The sequence below is a fragment of the Hyaena hyaena genome, unplaced genomic scaffold (assembly GCF_003009895.1).
Source record: "Hyaena hyaena isolate Hyena2069 unplaced genomic scaffold, ASM300989v1 scaffold_403, whole genome shotgun sequence".
NCBI lineage: Eukaryota > Metazoa > Chordata > Mammalia > Carnivora > Hyaenidae > Hyaena > Hyaena hyaena.
Window position 1 is genome coordinate 833497 of NW_024081035.1, and position 20394 is coordinate 853890.

The window sequence follows — 20394 nt, forward strand, 5'->3', positions numbered from 1 at the left end:
AGTTTCTCCTAATCCTCCTATAAATGAAAGCATATGGTATCTGTCTTTCTCTGCCTGACTTATTTCGCTCAGCATAACACCCTCGAGTTCCATCCACGTTGCTACAAATGGCCAGGTTTCATTCTTTCTCATTGCCACGTAGTAGTCCATTGTATAGATAAACCAAGGATGTGGACCATTTAAACTGGATTCTGATCGTGCATTTGTCTGAGGCCATGCCTCGATGGACTCTTGGAGACCAACCAACCTGGGTCTCCTGCTCAATGGACAGAACCCTGAGCCAAGAATGTGGGGCCCTAACTCGTAACATCCAAGCCACCTAAGTTTACTACAGGCGTGGGCATGGAGGGCAGGACAGAGGCCCCTCAGGAATGGGGATGCCGAGGGCTCTGTGAGGCTCTGCAGGTCTCTCACCTCCCCAGAGCTGGGCTTCCAGGCCAGATTTCCTGCCATGGTTGATTCTGGGCCAGACCTTCCTGGTGTTTTCCATCTCTGCGCCTCCTCCAACGTGCCCCGAACCCTCTTCCTCCTTTACTCCCTCTTCCAAATGTGCTCACAAAACACGAGCCAACACTTACTTCCTCTAAAATAGTAAAAGAAAAGCGCTTGAACTTGCCACCTTTCCCTGAGAAATCTTGCTTTCATGGAATGACAAAGAAAATCTTACTACGTGTAGAACCCTTCAAAATCAGGGATGGGAGGCCAGCGACCTAGTGGGCTTTGCTGCGACCTGGGGTGTGTGCGTACTGCCTCCCGCCCACAGATGTGTCTGGCTCCTCACACCGCCTCAGAGGTTGCGGACACCCATTCTCTTAGTTTCCTCCTTCCCAACCAGTGACTAAAGACAGTCTCAAGACAGAGCAAGCACAAATCTTCTCAGGAATTTTTAAATCTACATATTCACACCCAATCCCTACAAACTACAAAACACATAGTTACAACTTCACTTCTCTGGTCTCCCATGTCCCACCTCTTGACTGCTTCTGTTTATTATGTATTTTATATTATCTTGGGCATCGCAATTAACCCTTCTGTGTCTCAGGTATTTCATCTCTGACACGGTGTTACTCTGACAGGAATGTTCAGAAATCCTCACAGGGACCCCTGAGTCGCTCAGCGGGTGAGGTGTCTGACTGGGTTTGGGCTCAGATCATGAGCTCACAGTTTGTGGGTTCGAGCCCTGCGTCGGGCTCTGTGCTGACAGTACGGAGCCTGATTGGGATTCTCTCTTCCTCCCTCTCTCTCTGCCCCTCCCCTGCTCACCTTCTCTCTCAAAATAAATGGAAGGAAGGAAGGAAGGAAGGAAGGAAGGAAGGAAGGAAGGAAGGAAGGAAGGAAGGAAGGAAGGAAGGAAGGAAGAAGTCAATCCTCACAGAAAGAGGTGACCTATGAAAAAAAGGCAATAAGCAAAGTCAATCTTGTATGTCGTATGTTCCCAAACCACTTGACAATTCTCTATTTTATTGGGAGCAGGGCACTGTATAAATTGGGTTTCACCATAATTGTGTCCTGGAAGTAAGTATGGTTTTCAGTGAAGAGGTCTTACGGAGTCTAATGAAAGAGATGTTATAGTCTTCTGTCTCAGATGGGGCGCTGTCTGGCAAGGACCGTACCAATCACTGCCTCAGTGCCCCTGAGTTATAGATGTTCAGATACGAAGTTACAGATGGAAAGATCCATCAGTTACAGATGTACAGATGCTCCGGTAGGTGAGAAACTTGCACGTGGTCACCCAGCTAGCGAGGGCCATGGCTACTTTCCAGGTCTCACCTTTGAATTTCTGAGTGTACTGCTTTTTAACAGACTGTGACCTCAATAGGTTACGGAGGGTAGACGCACGCCCAGTGCGTAGATCTCTTCTCCATTTATTAATGAGTTAGTCCAGCAGAGCTGGAGCCCCTTTTGTTTTTTGGTTGGCTTGCTTGCTTGTTTGCTTTAACACGCTAGAAACTGTCAGAGGCACCAGGAATAACTCAAAAGCTGTCGGCTCCCTGCAGCAGCAAAGTGCACATGTAAATTCCCCCTGGAAGCAGAAACCTCTGTGATGAGTTCAGATGTGAGGCCATGTTCAGCATACCCCCGGTTTCATACAATTTGATTCTAGGAGGAAACTCTAGGAAAGATGGTTGTATGCCTTCTATGAGCCAAGTTGGAATGCTAAGTAGGTTGAGGGAGTTCTACTGGGTCAAGAATCTGCATAGAGTCCACTTCCCCATGGGAGATGGGCTCTGTGTTGCACACATGGGAAGTCGTGGGTGATGGGATTTCAGGAGAGAAGTACTGTCCTGTCCTCTGATGAGGGGTCCCTCTGTAGCCATGGGCCAGTAAAATCAAACACAATTATGTTTCCTGTTTCTCAAGCATTTTGATTCAGAGCTTTTCCATACTCTTGACACTTTATTCTCACAAACTCCTTAGATATCTAGTGGAAAGGGCAGAAATGCATACTACAGATTACAAGTTATACAAGAGGCAGCTGTCTGTCCTTCTGCCTTTGGGTCCATCTTTACAATGGACCAGGACACCATGCTAGTTTACTGAGTGTATTTAAGTTCCTCTCTGGTGGTTTATAAAAGGTGCCGGTGGAGAGGAATGGGTTTGTCACGGGTAGATACCAACGTTAAAGCATTTAGCCATATATAATGTATGAGGTTTAATGTAACATGGGACCATTTAGATGAAGAGACATCATCCTGGGAAGTTACCTGTCTCCTCTCTGATGCTACTGCTCACATTTCTCTCTCTCTTTCTAGATCTGCTTTCAGAGACACTTTCTAGACACGAAAACCAGGCTCATTTCTTCACTCGCCACTTATCTTACCTCAAAAAGAATTATCAGTCGCATGTTTAAGTTCTCATTTGTGTATGTTGAAAAAGATGAATGGCTTTATAGTTAGCTGCATTTCTACAGGGAACGAAAAAAATTTAATTTTCCTGCATCGAACATGAAAGGATTTTGGGGTGGTGCTGAGAAAGGATTTGTTTATGAATTCTCAGTCCAAAGCTGAAATTAGATGTGGTCTCTGCTGAATTATCGAGATACGACTGTAAGGCACATAACCACTAGTAGCTTATATGAACTGGACAGAAATGAAGGCGCAGTTATAAACTGCACATATGTTTGGCATGAAACTCAACTCCCATAACCAGTGCTTGAATTAAAGTAGAAAATTTAAAGAAAGTGAACGGCTTATGCCAGGGGTTGGCAAACTCCTTCTGAAAGGGCCAGACAGTAAATATTTTTGACTTTGCAGTCTGTACGATCTCTATCCCAACTACTCAATTCTGCCGTTATAGCATGGAAGCAGCTGTAGATAATATGTAAATGAATGTGCGTAGCTGTATTCCAATAAAATTTTATTGATAAAAATAGGCGGTGGGCCAGATTTGGGTTATAGGCTTAAGTTTGCTGAGCCCTGATTTATGGTCTATTAAATTGAGGTAAAAATGGATGTTGTCCTCAGAAATCAAGCCGTCTAAACGTAGAGAAATGGATTTGTTCCTCTCCAAAGAAACAAACAGACAAATGCAAAAGAGTATTGGCATCTATTTTCTCAACCATTTCTAAGGCATTGTCAATTACTCAATGTTACTTAGCCTAAAGTGCTAAACAATTAGGAAAACAGAAGTTCCACCTCGATAACTCTAAAGGTTAACCTCTTTAAAAAAAATACCTTATCTTTTTTATCACACAACTAACATGTGTGCGCAGAGGTTAAATAATAAAATAAAAATACAGATAAGCTAAAAAAATAACAATAGCTTTTTAACATCTTGAGCTATATTTTCCAACCTTTGTTTCTATAAATACGAGATCAAACTATGCCACGTTTTGTTTTATATTTTCTAATTTAACAAGAGATTGCACTTTTGCTAAATTAAAAAGAAATGCAGTATCATCAGTTTTTAGGAAAACTCAAACTAGAACCACAATGAGATATTGTTTCATACCCAGTATGATGTCAAACTTTTTTTTTAACTTTTTTTTTTTTCTTCTGAGAGAGAGAAATAGCATGAGCCTGGGAGGGTCAGAGAGAGAGAGGGAGACACAGAATCTGAAACAGGCTCCAGGCTCTGAGCTAGCTGTCAGCACAGAGCCCAACGCGGGGCTCCAACCCACAAACCGTGAGATCATGACCTGAGCTGAAGTCAGCCGCCCAACAGACTGAGCCACCCAGGAGCACCAATGTCAAACTTAAAAAGACTGAAATATCAAGGCTTGGCAAGGACACAGAATACCTGGAATTCGCATAAACTGCTGATGAAGTATAAATGGTGGGTAGAACCACTTTGGAAAACTGGACATTTTTTAATGCCCCAAGGACCCAGTAATTCTACTCATCAGTATGTACCTAAGAAAGGTAAGTCTATGTCCCCCACAAAGCATTTACAAGGATCTTCATGACAGTCTTAACTATAAGCACTCCAAACTGCAAGTAACCCAAACATCTACTGTTTGAGATGGTTTGGGAACACATATCTATCAAGCAGAATTCCACTACACAAAATAAGGAGCGAACAACTGATACTAGCACCAGTATCAAAAACTTCCACAAACAATGTTGAAGGAAAGACATGGGACACAAGTGAGTGCAGACTGTATGGTTCAATGCCTGTGAAGTTCAACAAGTAAAACTAATCTCTGGTGACAGACATCAGAACAGTTTACCTTAAAGCATAGCCACCACCAAAATCAAGATATGGAATGTTCCAAACCCAGAAAGTTCCCTTAGTCTCTTTCTGCAGTCAAATGCTCTACCCCTGAATTCTACCCCCTGAGAACTCAACCTTTAGTTTCTAATATCTTGACTTGAAAGGTGGTTAGAAGGATGTATACTTTTATCAAAACTAATTAAACAGTATATTTAAGGTCCGTACCATTAAGATATGTAGATTATACCTTAATAAAGAAAAAAATATTCTAAAATATTATTGACTTTTGCCTTAAAAGGGAAGATCAAACAGAAAACCGAGGAGATACTCAGAACGGCAATATTTGAAGGAGAGAGCTTTTATAATTTTTTTAAGTTATTTATTTTTGAGAGAGAGGGAGAGAGAGAGCACATGTGGGGGAAGAGCAGAGAGAGAAAGAGAGAGAAAGAAAGAGACAGAATCCCAAGAAGACTCCAGGCTCAAGAGCCGTCAGCACAGAGCCCAACACAGGGCTAGAACCCAAGAACCGTGAGATCATGACCTGAGCCTAAGCCAGACGTTCAACTGACTGAGCCACCCAAGCACCCCAAGGAGAGAGCTTTTTAATGATAAAAATTTGAAATGGAAGAAAGAAGACAGCCAGCCCTTGTTTTGAGGTGACTATTGACTCTTCAATTTCACATCCATAATTACCTCTTTTAGAGTCTACGGTCATAAAGATCGTCTTGCGTTTCTAGACTCTTTTTATTCCAATTTGCAAAACAGATGAGATTTAACTACATGGAAGGATGTCCTAAGGAACAGCAATGAAAAATGTCAAGGACACCCTAAATGACATCTCCCAGTATTCTCTTTATAAGGACCCACAGGAGACATTCATCTCCAACATCAGTGTCTGGAAAAATCTGTGATTCTTCCACGTAACGAGGCCGTTTTCATCTTGTAGACACCAAGAATCCTGCCACAGACTTCATCCCTGTTTTGCTCTACCAAGAGCACCAGAACCATATGGGGCCCTGGTCTAACCTCATCTGACTCCAAAGTTCATTCTCCTCTTTTCCCTTAAGTCAATTAGCCTAATCATTTTTCAGTGCTATGGTTGTTGTTGTTGTTTAAGATATAACTCACATTTTATAGAGCTCACCCTTTTAAAAGTGTGAAATTCAGTAGTTTTGAATATATTCATGAAGTTGTAGTACTATCTCTATAGTACTATCTTCCTCATTAGCAGTCACTTCCCGTTCCCCAGGATCTCCAGCCTCTGGCAACTATTAACATACTTTTTATGTCTATACATTTGCCTATTCTGAACGTTTGATAGAGGTGAATTCATATAGTACATAGCCTCGTGTGCCTGGCTTCTCTTGCTCGGCATAACGTCTTCCAGGGCCATCTATATTATGCCATGTATCAGTACTTCATTCTTTCTTATGGCCGAGAATTCCACTGCCCAGATGGACTACCCTGTATTGGTCTCGTCATTAATGAATGGACATTATGACTGTTTCTCCTTTTCGGCTGTTGAGAATAAAGCTGCTATGAACATGCCTGTCAAGTTTTTATGTGGATGCATGTTTTCATTTCTCTTGGGTACACATATGAGTAGAACTGATGGGCTATACAGTAAGCTCTAGGCTTACTTTTTTTGAGGAACTGCCAAACTATCTTCCCAAGTAGCTTTGCCATTTTGCCATCATTTTATATTCCCACCAGCAGCGTGGAAGGGTTCACATTTTTGCTTATCTTGGCCAATGTCTGTTATTGTCTTTCTGATGTGGGTGTGAAGTGACGGGTCATTGTGGTTGTGATTTGTATTTCCCCGATGACTAAAGATGCTGAGTGTCATTTCATGTACTTCTTGACCATCTCTGTATCTTTTTTGGTAAAATGTCTTTTCAAATCCATTGTCTGCTTTTTAATTGGGTTGTCTATATTGTAGAGGTGCACTCTTTTTTTTTTTTTTTTAAAGCTTATTTATTTATTTACAGAGAGCGAGTGTGAGTGGGGAGACGCAGAGACAGGGAGAAAGAGAGGATTCCAAGCAAGCTCCATGCTGTCAGTGCAGAGCCCAATGTGGGCTCTCACAGTTACTGAGACCATGACCTGAGTGGAAACCAAGAGCTTAACCCACTGAGCCACCCTGGTGCCCCAGCTGTAATCTTTTTTAACAATACTTTTTATTTTTTTAAATTTTTAATTAAAAAAAATTTTTTTAATGTTTATTTTTGAGAGAGACAGAGGCGAGTGGGGAGGGGCAGAAAGAGAGGGAGACACAGAATCTGAAGCAGCCTCCAGGCTCTGAGCTGGAGGCACAGAGCCCCATGCAGGGCTCGAACTCAAAAGCTGTGAGCTGAAGTTGGAAGTTCAACGGACTGAGCCACCCAGGTGCCCCAGCAATACTTTTTAAAGCTCACTTCCATTCTTGAAAGATGGCACTGAGAGATAAACTGATCTCCATAAAAAGGGGTGGAGTTTGTTTATACTTACCTATTTACAGAAAAGCTACTTACATTCATTTTGGTAGGTTTAAAGTCTTATTCTATATCCTAACTTAGCTCTAATACACTGTCCCACCAAGCCTATGTCTTTATGTCTAAATTTCAGATGCTGAATTTATTGTTCAACTGCCAACAGGTATTAGGAAAGGATTTGCCACTTTTACGGCTTTCTTTTCTGCTGTCACTATATATTAAACACTTTTTAAAAAGTAATAAAAAGGACAAGGAAATTAAGACAGGCTTTCCGTAAATCCAGAATCTTTTCTTCGATTGAACAATCTCACAGAGAAATTACTCTGATGGCTGTTAAAAAAAAAAAAAAAACACAACAGAAAAAGCATGTTGTCTATTCTATCCGTCAAGCCTTCTGTTCACTTTTCTAAAGCAGTCTCAATTTGATCACCTACTGAAGTACCCAGTTGCCTTTACTAGGAGTCAACATGAAAAGACATCTTATTTTGATTTTTTCAAATTATGGGGAAAAAAAGGACAGTCAGCTAATTCTTCAACTAGTAGCTAAACAGGCTCATACATCAACTTTGCTTATCCTATAGACCTGAGCGGAACTTACGGACACTTCTGATAATTTAACATTTAAAAGGAACAATTCTCATCTTTTTAAAAAACAGTTTATGGGGCACCTGGGTGGCTGAGTGGGTTTAGCGTCCAACTTCCGCTCAGGTCATGATCTCACGGTTCATAGGTTCGAGCCCCACGTCGGGCTCCGTGCTGACAGCTCAGAGCCTGGAGCCTGTTTCAGATTCTATGTCTCCCTCTCTGTCTGCCCCTTCCCCACTCACGCTCTGTTTCTGTCTCAATAATAAATAAATATAAAAGAATTAAAAATAAAATAAATAAAAAGCTGTTTATTATTTGATAGTCTTCCCAAACACAACAAGTTGTAAAAGGATCCTGGGTTATTACCGAGCAGTGAATGGGACCAACAGGAAAAAGCTCTTTAGGTGAATCGACAGGATTACAGGTATTACATAACCATCCTGGAGAACTCAGAGTAAATCGCGGATAATATCCCATCTCCGAGGCTCCTTGCGCACTCAAAGCTGCAAGTGAAAAAGGTCCCAAATGAAAAGAAAAGGTGGAGGGAGAAAGGTCAATATACTTTCAGAAGATATTTTAACGTGTTGAAAGGGAGAAGGATTCTTTTAGTGAGAGGATGTTACTTCTCATCTGTGATAATGCAATTTCTTTACGCACAGGATGGCGTGGCCCTCTCCAACATTCCTTCCACGTTTCCATCTTTTTTTTTCCTCTTTTGACTGAGGTAAAACATTACACATGTAGTTAAGTACCTACCAGTTAAGTATGAGAGCACCTAGCACTCCGCACGTCTCCTGGTGCCCCTTTCAAGACCAAGATTAACCACTGCCCTCATCTCTATCATGTACATTAGATTTGCTCATCTTTCATCTTTTTAAAAAGAAATTTTTTTTAATGTTTATTTATTTTGAGAGTAAGGGGGAGGTTCAGAGATAGGGGGAGAGAGGATCCGAAGATGGCTGTGAGCTGACAGCACAGAGCCTGACGCGGGGCTCAAACTCGTGAACCCGTGAAATCATGACCTATGCCAAAGTCAGACACTTAACCGACAAAGCCACCCAGGCACCCCCATTTTTAATCTTTAAACAAATGGAATTATAAAGAATGTTCTCTTTTAGGGGTGCCTGGGTGGCTCCGTCAGTTAAATGTCCAACTCCGGCTCAGGTCATGATCACATGGTTTGTGGGTTCGAGCCCTGCATCAGGTTCTGTGCTGACAGCTCAGAGCCAGGAGCTTGTTTCAGATTCTATGTCTCCCACTCTTTCTCTGTCCCTCCCCAACTCGTGCTCTGTCTCTCTCTGTCTTAAAAATAAATAAAACAAAAAAATTAAAAAAAAAGAATGTCCTCTTTTATTCTGAGCTTCTTTAATTCAAGATTATGTTTATGAGATTCACCTACGCTGTCCGCATTTACCAGTAGTTAGTTCCTTTTTTATTAACAGCTATGCATATTCCATCATTTGAATATGTCACAATTTATTTCCACATTCTACTACCGATGGATATATGAGCTGTTTCCAGCTTTTGGCTATTATGGGCAAGCTACTGTGAACATCCATGTATATATCTCTTTTGATGGGTCTGTGCACTCATTTCTTTTGAAGATGTTCCCGGGACTAGAATCACTGAGTCCTTGTGTAGCTTTAGGAGCCAAAATTCTGGCTCGATTTATACTTTCACCAGCCGCTTCTGAGAGTTCCAGTTGCTTCACACCTCGCTAACACTTGGTGTCGTCAGTTCTTTTCATGTCAGACTTTCTGGTGGAGTAAAGCACCACATTTCGATTTCATGGACGTAACTCTATCATTCAGGAACACAGAGCCGTGAAAAAGGCACTATTCATAACAACAAAATGGGGCTTTGCATTCTGTAGACCTGGATCCCATCGTCATCCTGGGGGGTGTGGGGAAAGCCATCTCCAAGGCTTTGGTCAGCCCCAGGAGGCAGGAGGAAGTCCTGATGTGTCTCTTCCAGAAACAACTCACTGGGCCACATCCACTAGGAGGGGGGAAGGGGGGAGGTGGGGAGTAAATTCTGGGCCTGCATGTTTTCACATTTCTGAGAGCTCAAAGTCCAAGGGCACCTCCACCGAGTTTCCATTCAGTTTAAAACCGCTCAAGCGCTTTATCGTCACTTCCAGGACACAAACTGGGATTCCTTCACTCATTACATTTTGCACCAGATTCTCTTCCTGTCCTCAGTAAATCCCCTGAGTCGGCAGAGTTTACTAGAGGCAACTTTTATCTCTCCCTTTGGAAGAGCTAGATCATATGACTGGCTCCTAAGCGGGTCCATTTTGAAGCGCCAGTGGAATTCCTTAGTGCTATTTTAAAACCAATTTAAACAACGCTTGCTGAATCAGAACACTGTTTCAGAAGTCTGACCAAGAAATGTCAGAAAACACCCCACCCCCCCCAAAACAAGCAAAGAAAAACGGAGGACTTGCATTCTCCAACATCAAAACGGAATATTTCTGTCCTAAAAAGTATTCTGAAAATCAAACAATCAGAAATTTTTAAAAGCCACATACGGATTTTATGCTGGTGAAACGAAGTGCGTGATTTCGGGTCACAAGCATTCTTTCTCACGAGGAAGTAGGGTGTTCATGCTCTTCAGTCCCAGTACTAAAAAGATGCCTGTCTCCATTAATCTAGTTCATCGGATAATTGCTCAACTCTCTGTTTTCCAGCTTTAAAGGGAGACGGATGAGAGAAATAACCTAACGGTGAGAGTTAATATTTTTCGATGGCACAGGGAGAAGAAACCGGTTTAAGTGCTCAATACCACTCGAGGAAGAGCAAATTCAGACTGTACTCTATGCACGGATTTATTGAGCAATTTAGGGAGCCACCCTCCAGAGAATTGCTGTCACTGGGAGAAGGTACTTAAAGGGCCATGTTCATCGCCCCGGAACACAGGGACTGCGGGGAAATTTCGGGTTGCTATTTTCATGGAGACATTTGTTTCCAAACAAAGGGCTCTCTGCCAGCTATTTTAGAAGCACTTGCATATTTATTCAGTCAACTCTGGGCTGGGGATTGTCCCTGGGCACTGAGGTTTTATCAATGTCTATTTAAAGCAGAATGAAACACCGCTCAAGATGGAAACACAGAGTATTTCCAGCCTAGAATGTGAGGTGCTTCCTTTTCTTACAGGGCTGGTATCTGGTTTCTCCCTCACTCCCTCTCTGAAATTGCCACCTGTCTCACAATCTTTGGCGCGTCCTTGTTTAATTGCTGCTGTTTTGTTTTTAGTGGCACATAAAATAATAGTGCGCCTTAACAAATTACAGAGTTGATGAAATGTGGTGTGTGAGTGTGTGTGTGTGTGTGTGTGTGTGTGTACCTGTTTGGGAGAGAGCAAATCTTCCCTGTTAGGACATACTGACAAGCTCCATCTGGTTATATCCACCATGGACCTAGACAAGAGTGAGACTTCCTGTTATGCAAGCGATCATATGCTAGAATTTGTATGGTGCAAGTTAGGGAAGGACGCAAAAGGGAAAAGGTAAAAACAGGCTCATTATGTCAGTGGGACCGAATTCAGAACTCGAACTCTAAGAAAAGATCAGATGTAAGTTCCTGACTCAGAATCTCTATGCTTCAATTTCTCTTTACCTCCAGTCCATTTTAGAAATACCTACTAGGTACAAGGCACCGGGCTTTCGGTTGCAGACTCAGATAGGAAAGCCCGTGCCTGCCCTCAAGATGCTTACAGTCAGTACAGAGAAGACCTGTGTATGTTCTCTCTTTCTATCTCTCTCTCTCTCTCTCTCAAACACACACACACATACCCCTACCTATTTCCTGGACTCAAAAACAAGTCTGACTTTTGAAGTCACCCAGCAGAGGGGTCACTACCATGTCACAGTGTAGAGAGGTAAGAGTGACCCACACCTGCCTCCTGTTGTTAGACAAACATGCACGCGGATTTAGGAGCAAGTGGGCTTGCAAGATGAGCAGGACGGAAAGCAGGGGACGGGCATCACAGGCAGAGAGGGCGCCAGGCACACCCTGAGGCTGCGTCACACGATGGGCATGCCGAGTGGTCAGCAGTGACTCATGGGGTTGGGGGACCTTTGGAGGAGCGTGACAGGAGGTCAGTGTCCCAGGCAGGCGGGGCCAGGATTACAGAATCCTCGAAACGGATTCTGTAAGTGATGCAAGGCCATGAGTCCCAGGGTCGCTTCTGGCTGACGTGACCCTTTGCTTTGTGGGTGTCAGGTCTGAGCTCCGAGGACAAACATCAAATTCAAGAGTACTTTCTGTTTTGAGTAGATGGACCACTGGGCCGGAAGGAACATCAGCTATTCTGCATAGTCACTAAGGACTAAACTGATGATCCAATCCCTGGAGGCCAGAAGGGGTCATTACCAGAGCGGACGAAGAGAAACAAGAGCTAACACAGAGCTAAGAAATGCCTTTAAGAAATGCCTTTAGTTCCTACTCTAAATTAACTCATTTATTCCTTACAATACCCAAGCGAGGGAGGTACTATCATCATCTCGGTGCTACACACACAAGGGACCCGAGGCACAGAGACGCTAAATCACCCGTCCAAGACCACACGGAGCTCCATGAGTAGTGGGCTGGGATCAGGACCCAGGCTGTCCATCAAGTCTGTGCTTTAAGCCACAACAACACCTTGCCGCTCGACGCTCTTCAGAAGAGGGAGCAAGCAGTACAGTTTGACGTCTTCCCTGTTTCTTATATTCCACCCTCCCCCCCCACCTCCCCAGTTCGCCAGATCCTTGAAATCCCTCCAGGGCAAATCCACCCACTCATTGGCCCTTTGTTATATCAGGACAGGATTAAATCCTGAGGATCCAAGAAAGGCAAGACCCAGCGGCCCATCTTCGAGGTGTGCACAGCTCAGGATGGAGGAAGGGCGGAGGGGACCTTGGCGATGCAAAGGGTGGTCAATGGGCTACCCACCACCAACTGTAGCAATACAGGGGGCTCTGGAAGGGACTGAGCCCCCCCCCCCGCCAACTCTCTCTATTCCTGTCAAGATACAAGAACACCTGACCAACTAACACATCAAACCAGTTTCTCTAACTTCTGTCCTTCCTGTCTAACCCTTATGAGATCCCACATTAGAGGCCGCTGTGCTTTCTACATTGATTCTTTTTTGCCTAAATAAAGTTCAGAGAATTTCATATTACTCCTATAAAGGTAAAAGCAGTATTGTTTGACATAAATAGGAGTTAAAGGTAAAAATAAACAGGGTTTTCAGGTTCATTGCCTGAAGTTTCACTGGAACAAAGCCATGCTCGTTCACGAAGCTCTTATGCTAAAACGGGAGAGCCAAAGGGTTGCGATAAGCAATGAATGGTCTGCAGGGCTTCAACTATGCAGCGTCTGGTCATTTCAGAAAGTGTGGATACCTCTGAAAGGCACAGTGCTTCGTCCTAACTAGGTATGGTTGCCTGTCTTCTCTCCATCAAAATGAGAGAGTAGCAAAGGTTCAAGAGGTACTAATTAAGGATGGACTGACATCAAACTAAGCTTTTCCCATTTGTAATAAATAGATGGAATGACTACTGGAAAGCGAATGACTTAATCACTATATGATCTGGTATTCTTGCATACTATGTTCAGTACTCCCCCAAACTGGGTTTCGTCCACTGTCTGCAGAATTTACTGTAGGGAAAATCCTGTATTAAACCAGTATGTGCATGAAATTAAATCATATGTACATGATAGAAAATGTGATTTCGGAGCAAAAGTGGGTGAAGGTACTGAAACTGTGTAGCATCAAATGCACATACGAACTGTATTGTTAGGGAAGCAAAGTGTAGTAGAAAAGATACTAGGAATTGGAATTAGGACCCATGGGTTTAAGCCAGCAGCGCGACTGCAGGCAGGTCTCTTAGTGTCTCTGAATGTCAGGACACTGAAGATCCAAGTATTCCCTTTCTACCTGCCATGTGAGATGACTCAAAGTCTTGGGAGGCTGTGCTGTTGGTAAAGCGCTTCATGACTATCAACTGTCATTTTTTTTTTTGGTTAATTTTGTTAATGTTTATTTATTTTTCAGACAGAGAGAAATGGAGCATGAGTGGAGGAGGGGCAGAGAGAGACACGGAGATGCAGAATCTGAAGCAGGCTACAGGCTCTGAGCTGTCAGCACAGAGCCGAGGCGGGGCTCGAACCCATGAACCGTGAGATCATGACCTGAGCCGAAGTTGGACGCTTAACTGACTGAGCCACCCAGGCGCCCCTACTGTCATATATTATCACCCATGTCCTCTGCAGCCTCCCACCATATGGCTAACAGCCTGGGGAACAGACCAGCGGGTAAGATTTGGGTTCAAGAAGGGTGATGGACTCAGGCAAAGTGGGCCACAGAGTCCCCAAATAAACGTTGGGGAGAGATGGCAGGTGTCACAGGGGCAAACAAAGGAGGAAGCAAGGAGTGAAAGAGACTTTGCCTCTTTGGTGATCTAGTGCGAACCGGACGCTGCCTGGGAGACCCGGATGGCCTCACCTCGAGCTGACTGACGCAAGGAGGGGCCCAGGCGTCCTTTCTAACACCCCAGTTCGGTTTTCCCCGTGGAGTTGGGTTCCGCGATACCAGGATCCCACCCCATTCTCTGATTACACATGTCCCAGCATCTCCGGGCAAATGAGCCATCTGCCTCCCAGTTTACAGTAGCTGAGGAAGGCGGATATTTATTTTAGAAACGATGCCTGCCAGCTTTATTTTTAATGCTGTGACATAATATTTGGGGCTGTATATCTACACCGTGGTGTTATAAACAATTCGAAACGAGTACTAGCCTCTGTCCTTCACTTCTCTCCTGAAGGAGAGCAGGGCTTGTGGAGTTATTCAAGTGAAAAGCAGCTGTGGCAGCGGTAACGATGGCACAGAGCAGAGCCTGGGTGCCCCACCAGCAGCAGAACCCTGAGAGAACACTCCGTGGGCCAAGGAGGGTACCAGACGCATCATCCTCATAAGGTCCAATGCACGAAACAATCCAGCAAGGTCGTCCCAGGTTGTAGTTAGCCAGTTAGCCCCGTTGCACTTGAAACAAAATTACACATCTTGCAAAGATGAAGCAGCTGGAGGGTGGAGCCAAATCTGAACCCAGCTCAGGCTACCTTCAAAGCCCTTTGTTCCTTTGCTCTCCTCTGTCCTATGGTGTCATGGAAAGTTCCTTTTCTAAGGTGAGAATGTGCTGAGCGTCCCTTTTCCAGGAGACAGGCTGCAGGGAGAAATGTGTTAGTAAAGCTGAAGGCATTTTAATACTTGCGCTGCAGTCTGAGTGTTAATGGGCTCGAAGTCCCATGGTGGTACTGACGTCACTGGGCTGCCAGCACCCAAATGGAACTCGTCTTTGGGTTTTTTTTTTAAACGCCCAAACAGATGCAGGAAAACCTTAACATCTGGCAAGTGGAAAGGGACAGCAGATTTGTACCTTCCAGCTTCTGTGACATTTTTAGACCGAAAATATAAAGTTTCCAGGCTTTCATTTACTTTTGGGGGAGCTCTTTGGGGATTTGTGTGTGGCGGGGTAAAAGGAAAGGTGGGAGTTAATGCCGCCTCTCTGTTGAGCAGAACAAAAAGATCACGCCGCACCTTGGGAACGTGGTGACGGGCGAGGACGTAACACAGGAACAAATGAAGAAATAAACTAAAATTAGAAAGACATTAAGTGCCCTGATGATGATTTTTATGTAATTTCCCAAGTACACAAGGCAACCTACGATATGAATTCCCTCGTTATAAAGCCAGTAAAATCCAGCCACAGAACCAACGAGCACATCGATATAATTTGTGCATCAACCAAAGTGATTTTAACCGAGGTTAAGTGCCTTTAATCCAAAAGGCTTGTTTTAATGTAAGTTTAACAGTAAAGGGGAAATGAAACACAGAACAACAAAAACCTCTCATGGAAGTATCAAAGTGTCCGTGCAAAGCGTATTCATTCCATCCAATCGACCCATGGGGACGTTCACGTCCAAAGTATAAATCAGAATTTAGAGACTTCGTAAAAAGCTCTTTTTGAGCTCAGTATGCCCCAAATGAGAAGGTGTCAGTGAGCACTTAGGGACTACTAAATTCAGAGATTATTCAATCGCTTTATTCTACAAATATACTTAAGAGACTGTCCTAGGGAAAAAATGCTGTGAAATTAACACTAAACCACATTCTCAAACAAAATCAAAGGCATGTTTTGCCCACCACTCAAAAGCATGGCCCACATAAAAAGAAGTTCAAAGGCAATTTGAAGAGGCTCCTTTGGAAATTAATGGCCAGTGGTTTTCAGAAAGAAAAGAAATAGAATGGGGGTGGCAGCCACAGTAACCTCCACAGAGTTTGTGTTACACACACGGGGCATAGGCATCCCATCTCTAAGCCAGAGGCCCAGGGAAACCTGGGCAAATGTGAGAGGCATTCAAAGCACACTATTTCCTCTTTATCAGGGCACACAGTCTTGCTTCTGACCTACTTTTTATCTTTCATTTTCCTACTGGCCTCCTGACCTCAATGTCTCGCCCATCCTTAGATCTCCCTTTTTGCCAGGGGACAACTGATAGCCACGGACTGGCCAGGTGGGCCCCAAATCCCACCTCTTACCCATGTCAGCCTCTCTACTTTTTGGACTTCAGCCATGCAGAGTTACACAAGATGCCTGCTCAGCCCAACCACTTTCCAAAGCAAATCCATGAGAAGCTCTAATGTCCTCTAGGGGAGGGAACCGGCAAGAGGAAGCTCATTGTGGAAATGCTGTTGTCTAAACAGGATTAAAAGCATCAGCTCTCACATCATGCCTGGGCTGTCCGTCAACACTCAAGTCCCTCTTACTCAGGTAGAAAACACAAGCTGAAAGAAGCTGAATAACTTGTTCTGGGCCCTCAGCAGTTAAATGAATGACTGAGAGTTCAAGAGAGGCATGCCCAGAACTGTTTTGCGCCTCACAATTTTTCAGGAAGTGAAGCTAGGGAGATGTAAGATTTAGGCGTTTTTTTTTTTTTTTTTTTTTTTAATAGCCACATTTAGGTGACACCTGGGTGGCTCAGTCAGTTGCACGTCTGATTTCAGCTCAAGGTCACGATCTCATGGCTCATGGGTTGTAGCTCTGTGCTGACAGCTCAGGGAACGGAGCCTGCTTTGGATTCTGTGTCTCCTCTCTCTTTGTGCCTCCCCTGCTTGTGCTCTCTCTAAAATAAATAAATAAACTTAAAATAGCCACATTTAAGGGCACCTGGATGGCTCAGTTGGTGGAGCATGTGACTCTTGATCTCAGAGTCATGAGTTCAAGCCCCACATTGGGCATAGAGCCTACTTAAAATTTAAATAAATAAATAAATAAGCTACATTTAATCACTTCCTTAATCTAACTTCATTGACCAAAAGATCAAGCTAACTCCCAGGGCTACAAAGTGAGGAATACGTGACGCTTGCCTTGCCTTTTAGGAGGTTTTAATCAAGAGAGGGAGCCTTGCAGGTATGTGGAGATTCACACTGTAATAAGTTGGCAGTTCATGGAGGTATATTTGAAGCTCTATAGTAACACGGGAAAGAATGAATTATGTAGAATGTAGGGTGTGGTTCAGGGAGGCTTCTCAGAAGGAGAGACATTTCTGCTGGCTCCTGTAACTCAAGTCAGGGCACAGCCTCTACAGAAACATGGAGCTGTGAGGCTTATGAGTCTGCCTGGTCCTGTGTGGCTGGAAGCTGGGGTGTCTGTAGGTAGGAGAGGAGCAACTGTCAGTGGGAGATGAGCTGACCATGAGATCCCAGAGCAGCCATGAGCGGCGTATGTGACCATTGGGTGAGCCACCTAAAGCAGAAGTAGGCAAGGTATGCCCTTTGTGCCACACCCAACTCTCTACCTGTTTCTGTATGTTAAGTTTTATTAGAACGCAGCCAATATTTGTTTACATACTTTCTATGGCTTTACAGAGATCACATGGCCCACAAAGCCAAAAATATTTTCTATTTGACCCTTTCCAGAAAGTTTGCTGATCCTTGGCTATAGATTCCACCCACTCATTTAGATGCCTATAGCTGACCCAGATGCATATTGCCAGGCCTTCTCTACTCCGACAGCTTCTAAGTGGCGTCGTCTTATATCTTCTTCTTCCCCATCATGGACAATTAGTGGTCTGTCTGTATCCTAAGCTCATCGGGACATCTCTTTCACAATCCCACATTTTATGTCTTCCTTTATTCTTTTTTATTTCTTATTTTAGGGCCACATACTCTCCTTTGTGGACATCATTTCGAGCCTACCTTCCCACCAGCAGAAGCTCATCACTCAACTTTGCGACATTTTGCTTCCTTTGCCTCCTCCCCAAGTTCTTCATAAATTTTTGTACCACTTCCAGAATGCTGCTGAAAATCGATTTTTTTCCACTTGCTGCCACCACTTTCGGATCTCATGCTTTGACAAATAGCTGTTTCTCTGCAAAAAGGCTCCCCTAGTTTTACAAAGCCCTTGGCAAGTATAAGGTATACCCACCAGCACTTATGGAACAGAAAAGCGAAGAAGTAATCCTGCTTTCCTGATTGCCCACACTCAAGGATTCCTTTTACTAGTAAATCCCCTTATACATTTAAAAGCAAATTTGGGCTATAAAAATTAAATTTGCACATGACTTTCTAGGAGGTACATCTCCAATATACAACAGGAGTGTATTATTGTTTAATTAACCTCTTGAAAGACAGTAGAGTCAAAAAGGGAAGTCAGAGTTTTAAAAGCTACTTTTTATGGCACGTAGTATATATTACTATTGGGATCCAAATCCCAGCACCGCTCCTTACTAAGTGTGTTACTCTAAATCAGTTAACCTCTCTGTACCTTTGTTTCCACATCTGTCCAAAAAAGGGGAAGAATGGGATTAGAACTAATCTTTCTCATATGGCTGTTGTTAGGATCGAATGGGACAAAGTATTAAAAATGGTGAAGATGTGTCCCTGGCCTATAGAACACACCTTGCTTATGTTAGCTATTGCTATAGTATGATCCTGAGGTTTCTTTCTTTCCTTCAAGGGCGGCACAAAGAATAAGTACATACTGGGAACAGCACTGTGGGACCAGAGAGGTCTTGGTGGGGACATTGTAAATTTTGGCCTCTGGTCTTTCTGATTGGCGACTTAGGGACTCTTTCCTCCCATACTGCTGGTCCACGTGGTTTGGGTGGGGTGGACCTCAAGGCCCAGCTCCTGGGACTGGTACATAATTGAGACCTAGCCAATCACAGCAGTCTACCCATCCACCACCCCCACGGGGAGACAATTATACAAGGGCACGTGACCCAAGTTAGGCCAATGAGAACCAGGGCCTGGGCACTCACGAAGTGATGGGGGACTGTACCTCTCTGTCAGGTTGAGTGCCATCTTGAGTTGCCACTTGTAAAATACTCCAGGAAACCAACACAGTAAAAAAAAAAAACAGCCATGGGACCCAAAGAGGAGCCACACCCCCCAAAAGGAATTTGAGCCCTTACATGCAATCATGTTACTGGGGACTGTCCAATTACATGCACCGATTTTTTAAGCTTATGCCAAGCGTGAGCGGAGTTTTCTGTCGCTGGCCCCCAAAGAGTTCTGACACAAACCAATGAATCGTCATGACCCGTGGCAAGCAATGAATGCAAATCTCGCGAATCTTGGGGACGCAGAGAAAGCATGGCGAGAAGATGAAGCCCTGAATTATAATCTTGGTTCTGTCTTTGGCCAGTTGTCGATTGCTGAGAGAACCGGTTCACCTTACTAGGTCCCAGTGTGCTTGGATGTCAAATGAGAGAGGTGAGTGAAAATCAATCTCCAAGATACCTTTTCAGTTCTAACATTCTAGGAGTCTCTCATATTCTTGGGTTCATTTCAGTTGCAAATACCTTGGTATAACTGCTTACTGATTCTCCTATTTTCCTGCTTCTTTATGTTTCAACTTAAAAAATCTTCCATCAGACCCTAAGTCTCTCTACCCCAAGTGTTTATTCCTTCCCCTTCAATTTCCTTCAAAGGAAAATATATTTATTTCTGTATACTTGGGCATAATGATCCCATTTTCTTCTCATTTCTATATTTTTAAATCTAATTAAGGTGATAAGTTCCTTGAGGGTTGAAACTAGAGTTTTCCTGTGGGTGTAAACATCATTTTTTTTTTAATTGGCAACCAAGCTGCCAGTTTTTACAGAGCAGCAGGATATGGGTTTTAAGTAATGTAAGCAGGAAATGGGTCTCCAGCCCACACAAAATAAATGCAAAAGTACTGATTTACCCCGAGTCCACATCTGGCTTACTCATTTATAATTTCAGCCTAGACTAAAATTCTCCCACAGAACTGCAGGGTGACATCCATGTCTACAGAATGTCACACCGAAAATGGAGTGTCAGGGGATCATCCTGTGAGGCTCACTTACACATAAAAAAAAAAAAAATCTGGCTATTTCAGGGCAACCCTGTGCTTTTCTCTTTAGCGGTAGGATCTGGGGCCTGAGCGAAGTGACTGTTAGCTCCGTGTCTTCACATTCGTTGATTTGAAGTAACTGAGTCACTCTAACATTTGGGGGGAGCAAAGAGAACTGGCTGAAATGTGGCCAATTGACCCATTATCCACAGATAGGACTTTCCAGAGGAAAAAGACCCTCCAGGAGGTGTGTGGTAGGATGCTACCCTATCTGATGGTCCAGTCCATTCTTGCCCACCGGGACCCTAAAATATGAACAAG

At 43.7% G+C, this 20394-nt stretch overlaps 1 protein-coding gene across 2 annotated transcripts in view; it reads right to left on the bottom strand.

The window, feature by feature from the left end:
• Positions 1-20394, bottom strand: part of RARB (retinoic acid receptor beta) — a 168600-nt gene that overhangs the window by 77427 nt on the left and 70779 nt on the right. The window lies entirely within an intron of this gene.